The sequence below is a fragment of the Ailuropoda melanoleuca genome, chromosome 2, assembly GCF_002007445.2.
Source record: "Ailuropoda melanoleuca isolate Jingjing chromosome 2, ASM200744v2, whole genome shotgun sequence".
NCBI lineage: Eukaryota > Metazoa > Chordata > Mammalia > Carnivora > Ursidae > Ailuropoda > Ailuropoda melanoleuca.
Genome location: NC_048219.1, coordinates 17,713,407 through 17,729,878, shown reverse-complemented (window position 1 = coordinate 17,729,878; position 16,472 = coordinate 17,713,407). Strand labels below are relative to the sequence as shown.

General features: G+C 49.7%; 1 long non-coding RNA gene across 2 annotated transcripts; it reads right to left on the bottom strand.

Annotated features, from left to right (window-relative positions):
- Window positions 1–1,014: 1,014 nt before the first annotated feature.
- Window positions 1,015–4,955, bottom strand: LOC117796292. Of its 2 annotated transcripts, none has more exons than XR_004620682.1 (4): window positions 4,572–4,955; window positions 3,676–3,719; window positions 3,095–3,215; window positions 1,015–2,245 (listed from the first exon to the last, which is right to left on the bottom strand). It is a non-coding gene; the product is annotated as an uncharacterized LOC117796292 (long non-coding RNA). The 2 variants fall into 2 exon arrangements; XR_004620679.1 differs by having other exon boundaries at window positions 1,015–2,128.
- Between the last annotated feature and the right edge of the window lie 11,517 nt (window positions 4,956–16,472).

The following is a 16,472-nucleotide window of genomic DNA, read 5'->3' as shown; positions in this document are numbered from 1 at the left end:
CAGTGGGGTGTATCCAAGCACAGATAAGACATTGATTGTGAAAGGCTTGGGGTCAGGATGAGAAGGGCTCAGAGGGCACAGCCCTGACACCACAGGCCGTGACGGCAGAGTCATGCTCAGGGCCCAGAGCCAGGCTGGACCAGCGATGCCAGCAGAGAAGTGATAGGGAGTGAAGCTGATACCAGCGACCCAACGTGGCAAGGCAGCCAGCAGGGCCAGCAAGCCCAGAAGCCCAAGCCCAAGGGCCCCGGTGTCACGGAAGGCTCTGCGACCAGATGTCATCCTGGAGCATGGGGGCTGGACACCACCAAGACATGGAGCAATTCTAATAGAGTTTGGATCCTGATTTTGATGAGGTTGGGGACTATAGGTGAGGTTCAGTGGGGTGGAGTCCGGAGCCGACGACCACAAGAGAATTCTTGAGGCATCTTTGGTGCAAAATGGTGGTTTATTATGGCACGGGGACAGGACCCGTGGGCAGAAAGAGCTGCTGCCCCGGGGTTGTGAGGAATGGCCCATTATATACCCTCAGGTTGGGAGGGGGTCAGGGATAGCGTAAGTCTCTAATGAATTTTGGAAGCAAGGTTTTCAGGACCTTGAGGGGGCTACTGTTGTTGGGAAAGGGTCATTTATTACCGTCTAATAAAACCTTAGTCGTGAGACCCTTCAGATGTATATCGGTGGGTCATATGCTTGGGGGATGACTGCCAACACGTATCTTGGGGGGTTAGAGATAAAGGAGGTTTCCAAAGGAACTTTTATACGTTACAGTAGACTTACAGGATCTTGGTGGAGGGGAGGGGGTCAGGCCAGGACTGCCTTTGGCCCTTAGCAAAGTATTAACATCAGGCAGCTGAGTTCCTAGAGGAATGTCACCATGCCTGTTTCAGGGATTTGTCAGTGGGCTGTAGGTAGTAAGGACTGTTTCTTTGTCCTTTAGGGCAGCCAGGAGTGCCTGAGGACTGTTGCATACATCCCATGGGGGGGGGCGGTTTGCAGGGTGTCAGCTTCTGCTTTGTCCTCAGCTAGCCTTCTGTTTCCTCATCAATTTGATCCCCCCCAACAGGATACATTTTTTAATTTAAATGTTTTGCTTTTGACATCATTTCAGATTTATAGAAAAGTTGCAAGAATGGTGCAAAGAATTCCAAGATACCCTTCACCCCAATTCCCCAAATGTTAACATTTTATCACATTTGCTTTACCCCACCCGTGTGCTTTTCTGCAGTGCATGTATAGTTTTTTCTGAACTATTTAAAAGTTACAGAAGCGATACCTCTTTACCCCTAACCACTTCGACAGTATTTCTTAAAAACAAGGACAGCCTCCTACATACCCACAGAACAATTACTAAAATTAGGGAATCACCATTATCCGGTACTACTCTCTAAGCTATCGACACACTTCGGATTTTACTGATTGCCCCCAAATGTCCTTTATAACAAAAGAAAATGCAGGATCATGCATTGTATTGTTGTGCAGAGAATAAACGCTCACCCAGAAATAAAACTGGAGGGAAGGGAGCTGTGATCAAGTCGGGCTCAGTTGTAGAAGAAATCGAGTCTGACTTCCGCTCGTCTGAGCCGTACGATGTCAATGCTGGCCGTGCTATGTCCGCCATAAAGACCACCAGTGACAACAGCCATGACGTTCATGCCCCTTTCTGTCCTGGGTCTGTATGTCTTCGAGTCACACTGTGGTCATTTGGTATCAGCCAGTTACTCACGAAAAAAGTTATTGAGGCAATGCAGTTTCACGGGAAAGGCAAGAGTTCTGGAGTGAGACCCGGTGGCAAGCAAGCTTTGCCACTTGCTATAGGCGTGACCCTGGCCCAGCTTGAACCTTTCTGAGTCTCAGAGGGGAGAGGAACGCAGCAGGACCCAGAACCCGGGAGATCGACGCTCACATCCTGGCTCTGGGCTTACTAGTTCTGGGCCCCCGGGCATGTGCCTTCACCGGTTTGGGTTTTGGTCTGATCCTCTGTCAAGTGGGGGAAACATGGAGGCATGGTTCTTGTATGGAACAGGTCTGGCTTGCAGCAGGTCCTCGGTGAAACGTTCATTCCTTTCCATCAGCCCATCTGAGTGTGGACATGTGATTCTTCCTCTGGGGGCCTCAGTTTCCTCATCTGTAAAACACAGCCAGTGATACCCATCTCTGATGCTGTGAGGAATGAAAATCGCAGTTGGAAGGGGCTTCGTGCTCTGAAAAGCCGGATGCACTGTGGCCTTGGCAGAGTAAGTGACTGGCAGATGGTGACAAAAACAGAAAGTGCTTTGCAATCCTGGGGCCTGCCAAGAATGTGGGCAAACCTGTCCTTCCACTGCTGCGCTGGGGCTCCAGGCCGCCCTGTGCTCCCCCCACCAGCAGGTTCCTCCTGCCGCCCTTGGGTGCGTCTGACGCTGGGCCTGTCCTGGAGCCTGCTTCTAGGAAGCCAGCCAGTCCTGCCTCTGAGAAGGGAGGAAGGATGTCACCCTGTCCTCGGCAAGTTGTGGGGCAAGAGGAGACAGTTCCAGTGCTGCCCTGCACTTATGGGGAGAGAGGAAGGAATCTGCAGCCTGCCAGGCTTTCCCTAGAGGAGTTCCACCCATGGCCCCAGCCCTGCCGGTCTCCTCCCTGGCTCAGGCACATACCAAGTTCACAGTCAGATCAGGAAAGCAGAGAGGCATGGGGGAAAGGACTCTAGCCTGGGAGGAGGAAAGCCCACCATAGCATTTATGGGATCCAGAAAGAGCTGGGCAAGTCCTCCTGGGGCAGGAGGCCTTTGGCAAAAAAGCTTGCCCCTGGGGAGGCCTGCTAAGCGAGCCAAGGGGTGGGTGTGCCCTGTCCCAGAGAAGGGGCAGGTGTCCAGCTCCTCCCCGCCCTGGCTGGACGGTGGAACCACACACAACACTCCAGCCTCTTGACATTATACTTCTGTCATCTTGCGGAACCAGGAGCTTGGGGGCATCGTCCTCCTTTGATAACAGGAGAGACTTGAGGCCTAGAGAATGAAACTTCCAGCCCTGCTCGGGATTGAAAGCTGGATCTACTTGATTCCAAAGCCCATGCTCCCCAGGTTTGCTATCTGGACCTGGGCCAGGGCCGCCCTTACCTTCAAGAGCCAACACCTTCCTGGGTGCAGCCCTGTGATCTTGCCAAGTCAATCACATATACCTTTCCCTGGACTGACACACTCTGGGAATCCCAGATCTGGTGAGGACTGTCCACGTCACCTAGCATGGACCAAAAGTATCTGTAAGTATATGTCGGATGTGCCTTCTCCCCACCCCCCACACCTGACTGGGTTATTCCAGGTGCTGAGTCTAATTCCTCCATTTATCTGCCCGTGTGCCAAGCAAATGCCAGGAATGAAGTAGGAATTCAGTAGATGTTTATTGGGTGAACAGAGGTGGAGTTAAACTCTGTTTATCAGAGGAAGCATCTGAGGCCAGTGCAGGAGGGCAGGGACTTGCCCAAGGTCACTCAGGCCTGTCCCACTTCTATCCAGGGTGGTTTCCCCTCTGTTACTCAGTCCTGGCTCAGGCCCAGGGTTTTGCCAAGAAAGAGAGCTGGCATTTGGAGATCCCCAGGGAAAGCCAAAGACCCTCATCTTGTTCCTCAAGACCCTCCCTGCTGTAAGAATATGGACAAGTCCCCAAAGGGAGCTGGGCAACCAGACCGTAAGACACCCACCTTGGAAGGTAGACTCAGTTGCCCTGAGGCTGGAATTTGCTGACCTGAAAAAGGAGAACAACGTGGTAAAAGCTTTTGTTTCACAAAGTAAGAGGCTCAGTGCCTGTGAGGCTGGGCTGGTGTCTTGTAGGCCATGGTGATGCTCTGACTTGAAAGGCAAGAACTGGGAAGTAATTCTGAGTCTAAAAGGAAACAAAACCCAAAGATTCTACTGTTGCCCATTATCTATCCATTCATTCATTCATTCATCTGTTCATTCACTCACTTATTCATCAATGAAGCATTTCCTAAACTTCACTCATGCCATATTACTATCATCACTCTGCCTTCTCCAGTATAAATTATAAACCTATTTGTCTTTGATTATTTACTTCAGTGAATTTAGCCACAGTCTGGGCAATAGTGTGGTTTATTTAAGCACAACTGAGAACGGCATCATGTTTGTCCACATACTACCCGAAGTCCCCTCCCGGACCACCCTCGGGTGTCTCTGCATTCACCCATCTCTCCTTTCTGTGTCTCAGTTTCCTCATTTGAGAGGTGGATGGCATTTGGATGCAATGATCTTCCAGTCCTGGCCTTCTAGAAGTCTACGGTTCAAAGAGTCACACCCAGTAAAGAAAAACGCAGAGACCACATGGAATCAGTGGGAGAAGTAACTGGTCAAAAGCCGCAGGTTTATCTGTCATGTTTCTGAGCAGTGACTCAGGAGGCAAGACAGGAAATCCCTCGGGATTGGTCTGTAAACCACCCTTCAGGGACTAAGAAAAACAAGTAGGCAAGTCCTCAGGAGCCTTAAACAGCCCCAAAACACAAGCTACACACACTTCACTAGACTCTCCCGGAATCTTTTGGAGTTTCCGGAGGCGCTGGGATCCCTGATAGAGAAAACTTACCCCTGAAGATGCTTGGCAGTGAGAAAGGACTAGGCAGAAAAACGAGCCAGCTGGCCTCCTCCTGCTCCCCGGGACAGGCCAAAGGGAAGTAGGTGTCTTCTTGGGTACCTGCTTAGTCTGTGTCTGTTGGACCCCAGCGTGGGCAGGGGAGGAGAACGAGGCCCATCTTTGTTCAATGCATCCAGCCCTTCTTCGTCCAGCTGACTGGCCAGAGGTGGGCAGCTGCCTCAGAGGGAACCTCTCCAGAGGCCAGGCTGGGCCAGGCAGGTTCCCAAACGTTAGAAGTATGATGAGGAGAGCCCAGAGAGCTGGGTGCAGGTCCAAGTCGGGTGAGGTAACATATCCCCGCAGAGGAGACCTGCTTAGAACACCCATCTGAGAGAAAGGAAGGAAACCAGTGCTCTGAGAGAAGCACGGGGTGGGGGGAAGCCGGGCACTCCCAGAGAGCCTTCCGTCCTGACGGCTTGCCAGTCCCAGGAGCGAGGTCCTTGTGGGACTCGCCTGCCCTTGAGATCTGTGAGACAGCCCCGACTCCTCATCCTGAATTACACTTCGTGCTTAAACGAGCTGGAGTGGGCTTCCGTCTCAGGTAACCAAATGGATCAGGGATACAGCGAAGCCGGTCTTTCAGCCTCCCGAATTAGACTCGGCAAGCCAGGCATAGCAACCATGATGGTAATGACCCCCGGCCTTAGATTTGATTGGTGCATCATAACTTTAAAAGTCCCAGGGCGCCTGGGTGGCTTAGTTGGCTAAGAGTCTGCCTTTGGCTCGGGTCATGACCCCAGCCCCACGTTGAGCCCTGCGCTCCCTGCTCAGCGGGGGGTCTGCTTCTCCCTCTGCCTCTGCCTCCACTTGTTGCTCTTTCTCTCAAATGAATGAATAAAATCTTATTAAAAAAAAAAAAGTCCCTAACATAGGGTTCATCACTTCCATCCTGGGAGGACTGGCTCCAGGATACTCATACACAAGGCTTTTCTCCCAAGAGCACAGGGTTCAGAATAGCCCAGCTTTGGAGCCAGGCAGACCTAGGTCCCAATCCTCACTTAATCTGTCCACTTACCACCTATTGAACCTCTCTGAGCCTCACTTCCTCATTTCTACAAACTGGAAAGCAGGACAGTGTGGACCCGGGAGTCACCTCCTCCTGGCTCTGCCATCTACTGGCTGAATTTCTTGGGAAAGTGATGTCATTTCTTTTTTTTTTTTTTTTAAGATTTTATTTATTTATTTGAGAGAGAGGGAGAAGACGGAGAGAGACAGAGAGAGGTGGGGAGGAGCAGAGGGAGAGGGATAGGCAGACGCCACACTGAGTGTGGAACCTGATATCAGTGCAGCTCGATTTCACGACCCTGGGATCGTGACATGAGCTGAAATCAAGAGTCAGATGCTAAACCGACTGAGCCACCCAGGGGCCCCAGTGATGTCATTTCTAAAAGCCTCAGTGTGTTCGAGAAAAAAGTGGGACTAATAAAGTGGTTGTTGTAAGGCTTGAATGATTTACGCAAATGTTCAGTGCATAATCCTGATCACACCGTGCCTGAAGACTCACAACCCCCGACCCTTGAGTTACTTTAGCCAGTAAATTCCCATAGCACTGAAAACAAATATCTGGCACAATATCTGGCATATACTAAAAATGTCCAGTATGCGGTAGTCATAATAATAATTCATTATGTCAAATACCTAGTGTGAGGCTTGACACACAATTATGAATCAAAAATCATGTATTATAGAGTGCAAAAGCTCAGTACAGAGGGTTTCGACTTGACCTGGCTTAGCAGGATCACTTTTAACAGAAAAAGAAGTCTTAGTTGATGGCAAGCTTTAGGTGAATCAACAGTAATCTCACTACAGAGGACGCCTGGGTAGCTCAGTCATTAAGTGTCTGCCTTTGGCTCAGGGCGTGATCCCGGCGTTCTGGGATCGAGCCCCACATCAGGCTCCTCCGCTGGGAGCCTGCTTCTTCCTCTCCCACTCCCCCTGCTTGTGTTCCCTCTCTCACTGGCTGTCTCTCTCTCTGTCAAATAAATAAATCGTTAAAAAAACAAAACAAAACAGTAATCTCACTACAAAGCTAAATGTGATGTTGAGTCGTATTCTAAAAAGTATATACTGTCTCTAGAAGATGGGAGGGTTAGTTCTACCCCCTCGCCCTGATCAGACAGCACCTAGAGATGGGAAGGGGGTGGGGCCTGGGAAAACATCATGTAAGCTCTCACTTTCCAAGGACAATAAAAGTTCTTTCTTGGCAAGTATGCCTATTTAAAAAAATGAATTATATATATATACACATATATATGTATGCTTATAAATGTGTGTTTATATATGTATACACACAGACACGCATGCACACGCAAAGATTTCCCCTTTTTTCCCCTTGTCAGTCTTGCCTTTGTTTTGGAGTAAGCCACAGTAATCAAGACAGTGTGGTGTTGGTGTGGAGCCCAAAAATACCCATATGAGTACAGCTGATTTTGAGAAAGGCACACAAGCATATCCAGGGAGAAAAGATAATCATTTCCACAAATGGTGCTAGAACAAGCCTTCGTCCATATGTTAAAACACACACATCCACACTCACACACTCACACACACACACCCTCCAATCTACTATTTGCATCATAAGTAAAAACTAAGAGAAGATTCGTACACCTAAATGTATAGAAGTATATAAATGTCTAAACGTATATAAAACAGAGAGAAGAAACATAGGAGAAAATTTCTGTGGTCCTGGCTTAGGCAAAGATTTCATAGCTGCAACACCAAAAGCATAATCCATAGAAGAAAAAAATCAATAAATCGGACTTCATAAACAATAACAATGTCTGCTCTTTGAAATACACTGTTAGGAGAGTGAAAAAGACAGTCTACAGCCTGGGAGAAAATATTTGCAAATGATAACAGTCAATAAGGAACACGTATTCAAAATACATAAAGGATTCAAAACTTAATTATTAGAAAGCACGTAACTCAAATTTAAACTGGGGGTGCCCGGGTGGCTCAGCCGGTTAAGCGTCCAACTCTTGATCTCAGCTCAGGTCTTGATCTCAGGGTCGTGAGTTTGAGCCCTACATTGAGCTTCACACTGGGTGTAGAGCATACTTTAAAACAAAATGGGCAAACTGTTTGAGCAGACGCTTCACCAAATAAGATATATGGATCACAAACAGAGACATAAAAGATACCTAACATTATTAGTCATTAGGGAAATGCAAATTAAAGCCACGATGAGATGTCAGGACATGTCGATCCAAGTGGGAAAGCTAAGAGGACTGACATGTAGCAAGTGTCGGTAAGGGCGAGGAGGGCCTGGAACTCTCCTACACTGCTGGTTTGGGGGTATAAAACGGTACAACCGCTTTGGAAAACCGTTTGGCAGTTTCTTAAAAACGTAAATATATACCTACCATATGACCTGGTCATTCCAGTTCTAAGGAATATGTCCATACGAAACTCGTACATGAATGTTCACAAGCAGCTTTATATGCAACAGCCCAAAACGGGAAACCCAACTGTCCATCACAGATGAATGGATAAACAGCGGTATGTCTGTACAAAGGGTACTAGGCAGCAATAAAAAAAGAATGAACTAGTGATGGGTCCAACAAGATGGAGAAATCTACACATAATTATGCTGAGTGAAAAAAGCCAGACATAAAGAAAGAGTACTTACTGGGTGATCCCATTTTTATAAAAGTCTCAAAATTAGAAAACAGATTGGTGGTTGCCTCGGGACAAGGGAAAAGGCTGGAGGGAGGAATTATAGAAGCTCGAGGGATCTTTGCGGGGTAACAAATTTGTTCATTACCTTGATCATGGTGATGGTTTCATAGTATATACATGGATCGAAACTTACATAATTCTACACATCAAATACACGCAGTTTAGTCAGTGTGCATATAATATCTCAGTAACACTGTTCAAAGCAACAACACAACAAACGAGGGCCTTCCTGTGATTCTTCTATCCAGGGCTTGCCACAGATCCCTACAACATCCTGATACACTCGTCCTCATTGAGCACCACTGTGTGTGATGAGTCAACGGGCCCATCTGTCTCAGCTGCCTGCACCGCAGCCCACAGCACCTGGAAACGTCTCTTCCTCTGGGATCTATTCCAAGGGGAAGCCTTGTGGGGAACTTGGCAAAGGGGTAGGAATAATTTACCCAAATATGGAACACCATGCCTCCACGTTGTATAGGCCCACCAAACGCAATGTTCCTTTTTTGACAGGGGAGGCGGGGCAGTCACAATGCGGCAACTTGCCTTTCACTTTGGAGGAGCAAACATGACATGCCCAGAGCTCTAGAGCTCCAGAGACATCACAAGGTACCAGTCCCTGAATGTCTGTGGTCTCTGGTCTGGGTCTCCTACCTAGGCATGCATCTACCTTACCTGCTCACCAAGTCTCATCAAGGTAATGGACCAGCATGGTGGTGGGGTGGTGACAAGACCAGGCTCCCTCACACTGACTCATGGACCTCGGTGGTACTGCGTCTCCACGGACTATATTAAACTCAGGGTTCAGATATCCCAAAGATCTGGATTTTTCCCTCTCCCCCAAGTATGTTCACCCTGGCAAGTTCTCACAGCTTCCTAGAGTGGAAAAGACACGTAGTAGGTGTTTGTGATGTGCTTACAGGGTGCAATCTCTGTATCTGGCCTCCCTTGAATCCAAGGAATTCTCCATCTGTGATTGATTTAATTCTCGAAATTGAGTGAGGAGCTTTGATTCTTATTAAGGTGACTCAGAATGACATACAGCTTGATAATCAATATGGCAGAATCTGCTTACCAGCTGTCACGTACATGGCACCTGCTGTGTTCTAAGCCCTTCATGTGCATTAGTCCGTTTGGGCCTCACGTAACTCGATGTAGGAGTGCTTATATCCTGATGTTTTCCTAGGGACGAGGAAATGGCACCCATAGCACACGTCGATATGCTTCAAAGTCAGCCCAGGTACAGGCCTTGGCCAGGCCACTGTTAGGTGGAGTGAAGGTAACCTTGACCAGGAGTGGCATGGGCAGGGCATGGGCATCAAGCCAGTGGTAGAGAAGCTCATCTCACTGCACGCAGCCCCGGGAACATTCAGTCTCAAAACCTCCCGGTGGCAGGGTGGGGCCCCTGGGACGATAAAGGTATGTCCCTGAAGGTCACCAAACTGGAGAAGATGGAGGGCAGAGAGAGACAGGTAGTAGGACGAGGGAAGGAGAGACAGAAGCTAAGGGCTGGGGTGGGGGGCGGTGGGAGGAAGGACAGATAATGGAGGAGGGGCAGAGAGGGAGGTTCAAGGGCCAGTGTTTGAGCCCCCTCATTGGCTCTGATCAAGAAACCTCCGGGCTCCCTCCCCTCCAGCCCAGGGATTGGGGCCCCCTGTCCTCAGCGTTTTGTGGACATTGTCATCCCTCACAGCTGCCCTGTGAGGAGCAGAGATGGCTCTCCCATTTTACCGCTGAGGAATCTGAGGCTCCCGGAAGAAGGAGATCTGCCTGGGTCCCACGGCTGGGGAGAGTCGGGGTTTCCTCTGTGACAGCCCTGAGTGCTTCCAGCTGCTGCCTGATTCCGCCCTCCCACCACACCCCCTCCGGAATCCGGAACCAGGATCCTGGCTTCAGAAAGGCTGCGGTTCCCAGCCTGGAGCTGTCAGGGAAACACCGAGGCTGGACGCCACTGGAAAACTCCTACCAGAGAAGCCCCCCAACCACAAGGGCACTCCCCTCTGTGAAGTCTGCCAAGCTACCGAGCTCTTGAAAAGCTTTGCAAATAAAATCTGGGGACTTGAACTTGGGTTTTATATCCCGAGGAGCCAGCATTCCACGAGAGGAGGCGGAAGCCATGAGGCTTCTTCTGACCCCACCTCTGAGGTCCTGCGGCTGCGAGCAGGGAACCGTGCTGAGGCACATTTCCTTTTTCTTTTTTCTTTTTTTTTTTTAGATTTCATTTATTTATTCGACAGAGATAGAGACAGCCAGCGAGAGAGGGAACACGATCAGGGGGAGTGGGAGAGGAAGAAGCAGGCTCCCAGCGGAGGAGCCTGACGTGGGGCTCGATCCCATAACGCCGGGATCACGCCCTGAGCCGAAGGCAGACGCTTAACCGCTGTGCCACCCAGGTGCCCCCACATTTCCTTTTTCTGAACTGAAATTGATTGAGGGGTCACTGTGCACCAGAGCTCCATGTGGGGCTCTCCAGGCCTCCTCTCTTTAACTTTTCCCAATGGTCCTGTGATGCCCAGAAAGCAGAAAATCCATGGGACCCTTCTGTAAAACTCGGAAGGAAGCCACTTGGTCAGGGTGAACACCTGTTTTCTTCTCTCTCTAACCTGGGGCCCTTCTTTTCCTGGTTGGAGGGACTGGGCAAGGGACATCTGAGAGTCCTGTGGTGATAATGGATCATGGGATCGCAGCGACGGGAAGGGTCATCGTGAGGGAGAGACACCCCACTCTTCCTCATGAGGCAGGTGCTTCAGACCCACAGCCCTGCAGCCCCAGGGGCTCCTTCTCTCCTGAGCCATTTGTATCCTCCCTGCCCCCACACCCCCTTCCTCGAAAGCTTCTTAGTTGAGATTTTGCCCTGTTATATTAAATACGGGGTAAGTACAGAAAAAGTCTTTATAATACACATGTAGGTTATAAAGGTGAGGGAGCAGGGGTGACTCCTGTACCCCTCCTCCCGCCTCGTCACCTTCGTGCCACCCACGTGTCCTTCCTGCCCTGGGGCCTTCCCTCCAACAGGACAGAGGAAACCACCCCTCTGAGTTGTGTGTCCATCATTCCCTTAGTCTAAAAATTATTTTCCCATATGTGTTTCTGGCCCTATAAAAAACACCACTTAGTGTTGGTATTTGTGAAACGTGTATAGGAAGCATAGTGACTGTATTCCGCCGTGACTTGCTCTGTGCTTTCAACATTATCACCCTGAGGTTCCTGGACGTCACGAGCTGCCAGTCATTTGTTTTCATCACTGGGCACCGTTCCACTGGAGAACACACCACAATCGTCCATACATTCTTCTCTTGGTGGATATCTGGGACACTCCAGTTTTTTGCTATGAATACGCTGCTATGAACATTTCCATACATGACTCCCAACGTGAGGCTTTCTCTAAATATCAAGGAAGGGAACCCCCGTGTTATAAGACAGGTAGTCTTCAGCTCTACTTAGGATGCCCAACCGTTTTCCAAAGTGGAGACACCAAACAGCGGAATCAGACCGTGTCCCCCAGCAGCACCCAGGCTGGTGGGGAAGACAGATGATTATCTGTTCATCGAGATCCAGAATACCAAGTGATAGCCTTGCTTTGGGCACAGGGTAAAGAGGAGACAGCCCTGATCCACCTTCCTGCCCGGAACTTGGAGTTAATGAGCGAATAAATACATCCCAGCTGCCTTGTCTAGGCCGCTTCCCGTAAATCTTACAGCAGACCCATACATCGAGTAGCTATCTTTAGTCTCACTTTATAGATAAGGAAAACTGAGGACCAGAGAGGTTAAGTAACTGGCCCAAGGTCACACACTTTGTTAAACCTCAGAATCTGGATTCTAAGTCATTTCCATCTGATTCCGAGGGTGACCGTGCTCTCCTGCCTCCCATTAGAAACCGTTGTACATTAGAATGATGGTTCTGAACCCTAAGGGAGGAATTTTATCGTTTTCACTCTTCCTTCCCAAGTATTATTATTCTTTAAAACATCTTTTAATTTGTCACCAGCTTCTACAACGCCAGCTAAATTAGCAATCCATCCAGCCTCCAGGAAGCCTTCTCTGATCCCACCCCACCCCCGTCCCTGGGCATACCCCCACACAGCACCAGCCCACGGTCAGTGACTGCCTGAGCTGTCTGACTGCTCCTTGTAGAGTAGGTGCCTGTAAGTGTTTGAGGAAGGAGGAGGAGAAAAGGAAAACTCGGAGGGAAAGAATCGCTTAAACCCATAATAACAATAAGTACCATTTACTGCATGTTTCCTTGGTGCCGGGCACGGGCTCTGCACGCTCTAACCGCATGCGTGATTGCTCTGAAACCTCTCCATCCCACGAAGTGGGGATAGTTTCTTCAGTTTGCATCTGGAGAGGGTCCCCCACCCAGGGTTGCATCTCCAGTAAAGGACCCCACAGCCTGTGTTCTTAACCACCACGAGCCACGTCCCCGTGCTCTCATAGGAGCAGAAGGATTCATCAATAGAGTTTTGGCAAGAAATCCAAAACTGTGCTATTCTGGGTTCACTTGGGTTCTTTAGGGTAAAGTGCTCCATCTTTCAGAATTTTTCACCCCCTTTTTTCCTTCCCTTGGGTAACGTCAGAGGGGGGAGATGGAGGGGAGAACCTGAGTAGCCTCAGGATGGGGAAGGGGGTCTGTGGTCCCAGTGTTGCCTCCAGACTCATCTCTTCCGTTGGGTGCCCCCAACCCCGCTATGGCTCTGCTGATATATACATTCCACCTGTCCTCGGGCAGGTCCCCAGACATCCATTGCCCCGTGACTGCTTCTGGCCACAGCTCCCACACCCTCCCCTTTGAACCCGGCTCTCTCTGGCCCACCTCCTGAGCATTTCCTACACCCCTATCTCCTGGGGTCCTGGAGACCCTATGCTGCCCTCCTCTCTCCATACCTCCATCCTGGAAGGGGTGGGCTCCGCAAGGCTGCTTGAGCAGCCCTGACATCAAGGCTATTCAAAGTGTGGTCGGCGCACCTGGGGGTTCAGTCGGTGAAGCGTCTGCTTTCCACTCAGGTCATGATCCCGGAGTCCTGGGATCGAGTCCAGCATCAGGCTCCCTGCTCAGCAGGGAGTCTGCTTCTCCCTCTCCCCCGCCCCTCCCCCCTGTTCTCTCTCTCTCTCTCTTAAATAAATAAATAAAACCTTAAAAAAAAAGTGTGGACAACATCACCTGGGAACTTGTTAGAAATCCAAATTCTCAGGCCTGACCAATGTGGGAGTTACTAAATCAGAAACTGGGGTTGGGACCACCCGTCCACGTTGGACTAAGCCCACCAGGTGATTCTGAGGCACACTCAAATTTGAGAATCACTGCCATACCTCATACCTTCCCTTCCTCCAGGGCTCGGAGTGAGAAGTCCCTGCTCCATCTGGCCAGACTCCAGGTCTTATCAGGTAAAAGGAAGCTGGGGGCAGGGGGGCGTTCAGAGAAACTCTTTATCCCTCCTAAGGGTGTAGTAGGTCTTTAAATTCTGAAATTCTGGATTTCGAAACTGTATGTCTGTTCTACTCTTTCAAAATAACCACTTAGAAAGTCAAGGCTGAGGACGAGGCTCTTGTCGGCTGCCAACCTGCCTCAGTGCCAAGGGTGAGGAAGGACAGGAAGATGGCCGGGAATTAAAAATTCACGGATAGCTTTGCAAAAAAATCTCTTTTTGCTACATATATAGTGTGTTTTCAACTCCAGACTAACTTAACCTTCATGTGCGCCTTGAGAGGTCCCACAATATCAGGTTCCCCTGCTGCTGCAGCAGGCAGTTCTCAGGCTCAGGACCCAGTCACCTGAGCCCGTCTGGAGAGCCCCCGTTGTCACCCACCCCTCCTGTCCCCTCTCGCTGCTGTCACTGCCCGGATTCTGGGCTCATCATCCCAGCACAACCACTTACTAGTGTGCGATCTCGGGCAAACTATTTAACCCCTTTGTGCCTCAGTTTCCTCATCTGTAAAGTGGAGATTCCACATATGCTGTTCCAAGCAATTTACTTGGGCACCTATCATATTCTAGGCACTGGGGATATGGCAGTGAAGCAAATGAACAAAATTCCCTATCCTCGTGGAGTTTATATTCTAGTGCGATGGGGGGCAGAGGGAGAGGAAGGCAATAAAAAAATAAAATAAAAATATTTCAAATGTGATATGTGCTATGAACACATAGGGAAGGGATACAGAGCACCTGGGGGTGGGGGAGGGTTGTTACTTTAAATAGGGTGGATAATGTCCCACTAATAGGTCCCACTGAGAAGGTCACACTTGAGCAGAAATCTGAAGGAGCAAACTACATGGATAATGGGGGAAATGGCATTCCATCTGGAGGGAAAAGCAAGTACAGAATTCTGAGGCTAACAGGAACTTGGAGTGCTGGAGGACTGGCAGAGAAGTCAGTGTGGCTGGAGTAGAATGACAGGGGTAGAGTATGGAAGAAGTCTGATAAGAAGCTGGGGAGAGAGGGACTAGATCATGGAAGGGTCTACCTGCTATTTTCATGAACTTGACTTTGACAGTAGGGAGATGGGGGCAGATCTGAGCAGAGCAGGAACCTGATCAGACTTTATATTTGAAGGTCATACTGGCTGCTGTGTGAAGAATCGACTGGAGGGTTCAGGGCAAGGGTGGAGGCAGGGAGACCAGTCAGAAATGGGGCCACAGCAGTAATCCAGGCAAGAAACGGGGCTCAGCCCAGCTGTCCGCAGTAGGGAAGTGGTCAGACTGAAGACGTGTGCTGAAGTCAGAATGGACAAGATCCGCGGATGGATCCGATATAAGGACTGGGGGAAAGGTGGAGAGAGGGTGGACAAGGATGACCCCCAAGTTTTTAGCCTGAGCAACTTCAAGGACCAAATTGCCATTTACTGAGATGGGGAAGGCGGAGAGGAGCAGCTTCGGGAAGACGGTTTTCAGACATGGGAAGGTGAGGATTTCAGTTAGAGGTCCAGCTGAGAAATCTGGGGGCTGTTAGGCATACAGGTCCAACAGTGGGGAGGAACAGGGTGGAAATGGAAACGTGGGAGACTCTAGTCTCCCGGTGGTATTTCTAGAAGATTCCGAGAGCCCCTACTATGGACAGGAATCGAGAGGATTAAATGAATTAAAACAGATAACCATTTAGAAGAGTTCCTGGCACGTAGTAGGCACTCAATGCCTCCCTGCTTCCCACCATGGTCACCTTCATGCTGTCCTCCATGCTGCTGGTTGGGGTGATCTTGCTAAAGCCCAGATCTGACCATCCCTCCCTGCTCACATCTTCAATGGCTCCCTATTGCCCACAAGATATAGTTCAACAGCCAAAGGCCCCTCAAGGCTTTTCCTGATCCAGACACCACCACCCTCACTAGCCCCAATTTCTGCCACCACCCCCCACCTCCCACTTTGTCCTCCAGCAATAATAGAGCAACCTTTGTTCCCAGCTTGGTGTCTTTGAACACGCTGCTGCCTCTGCCAGGACTTGCCCAGCAGCAAACTGATTCTCACATCCCCTGTGAAGCCTCCCTCCCCACCCAGGGGGCTGTCTGCCTTCCTTGCAGCCTTGCCTTCTACCCTCACTGGTGTTCCTTGCCCTCAAGAAAGACTGTTCTTGTAGCACCAAACACTGACCCTGCCACAGGCAAAGGGCTGGTGATGGGGGGGGGGGTAGGGGCAATTCTCCATGAAGGGTTTTATTATTGTTACTATATTTCTAGATCCGCAAATGGAGGCTCAGAGAGGTGAAGTCGCTTGTCCAGGTCACTCATCTGGTAAACGCTCCAGCCCGGAGTGACTCCAGGCTTACCTGACTCAAAGTCCTGGGCTCAAAAAAATAGGCACACGTGTGCACACATACACAGAATTAACAATCTCAAGGCACTTGGGGGATGAGGGGGACTCCCTTGGTCTTTCAGTCGTTCCCTACTCAGAAAGGGATCCAGGGCTAGGGAGATAGTTAAGGATTTAGGTTCAGAAGAGCACTTCACTTGTTTATTCAATAATTCATTCACTCACTCATTCCTCATTCATTTACTTCCTCATTGTCTCATTCATTCACTTTCTCAGTCACAATTAATTGTTTCTATTCCCAGTTTCCACTTCCAGCAGACTTGAACCCTATCCCCTAAGAGCTCAGAGTCTATGGAGAGCCTGGCCAGGGGACAAGGTGGCACAGGTGGGGAGTGGAACCCAAAGGGTTTACCACTGATTTTGAAATGTGAGAGAT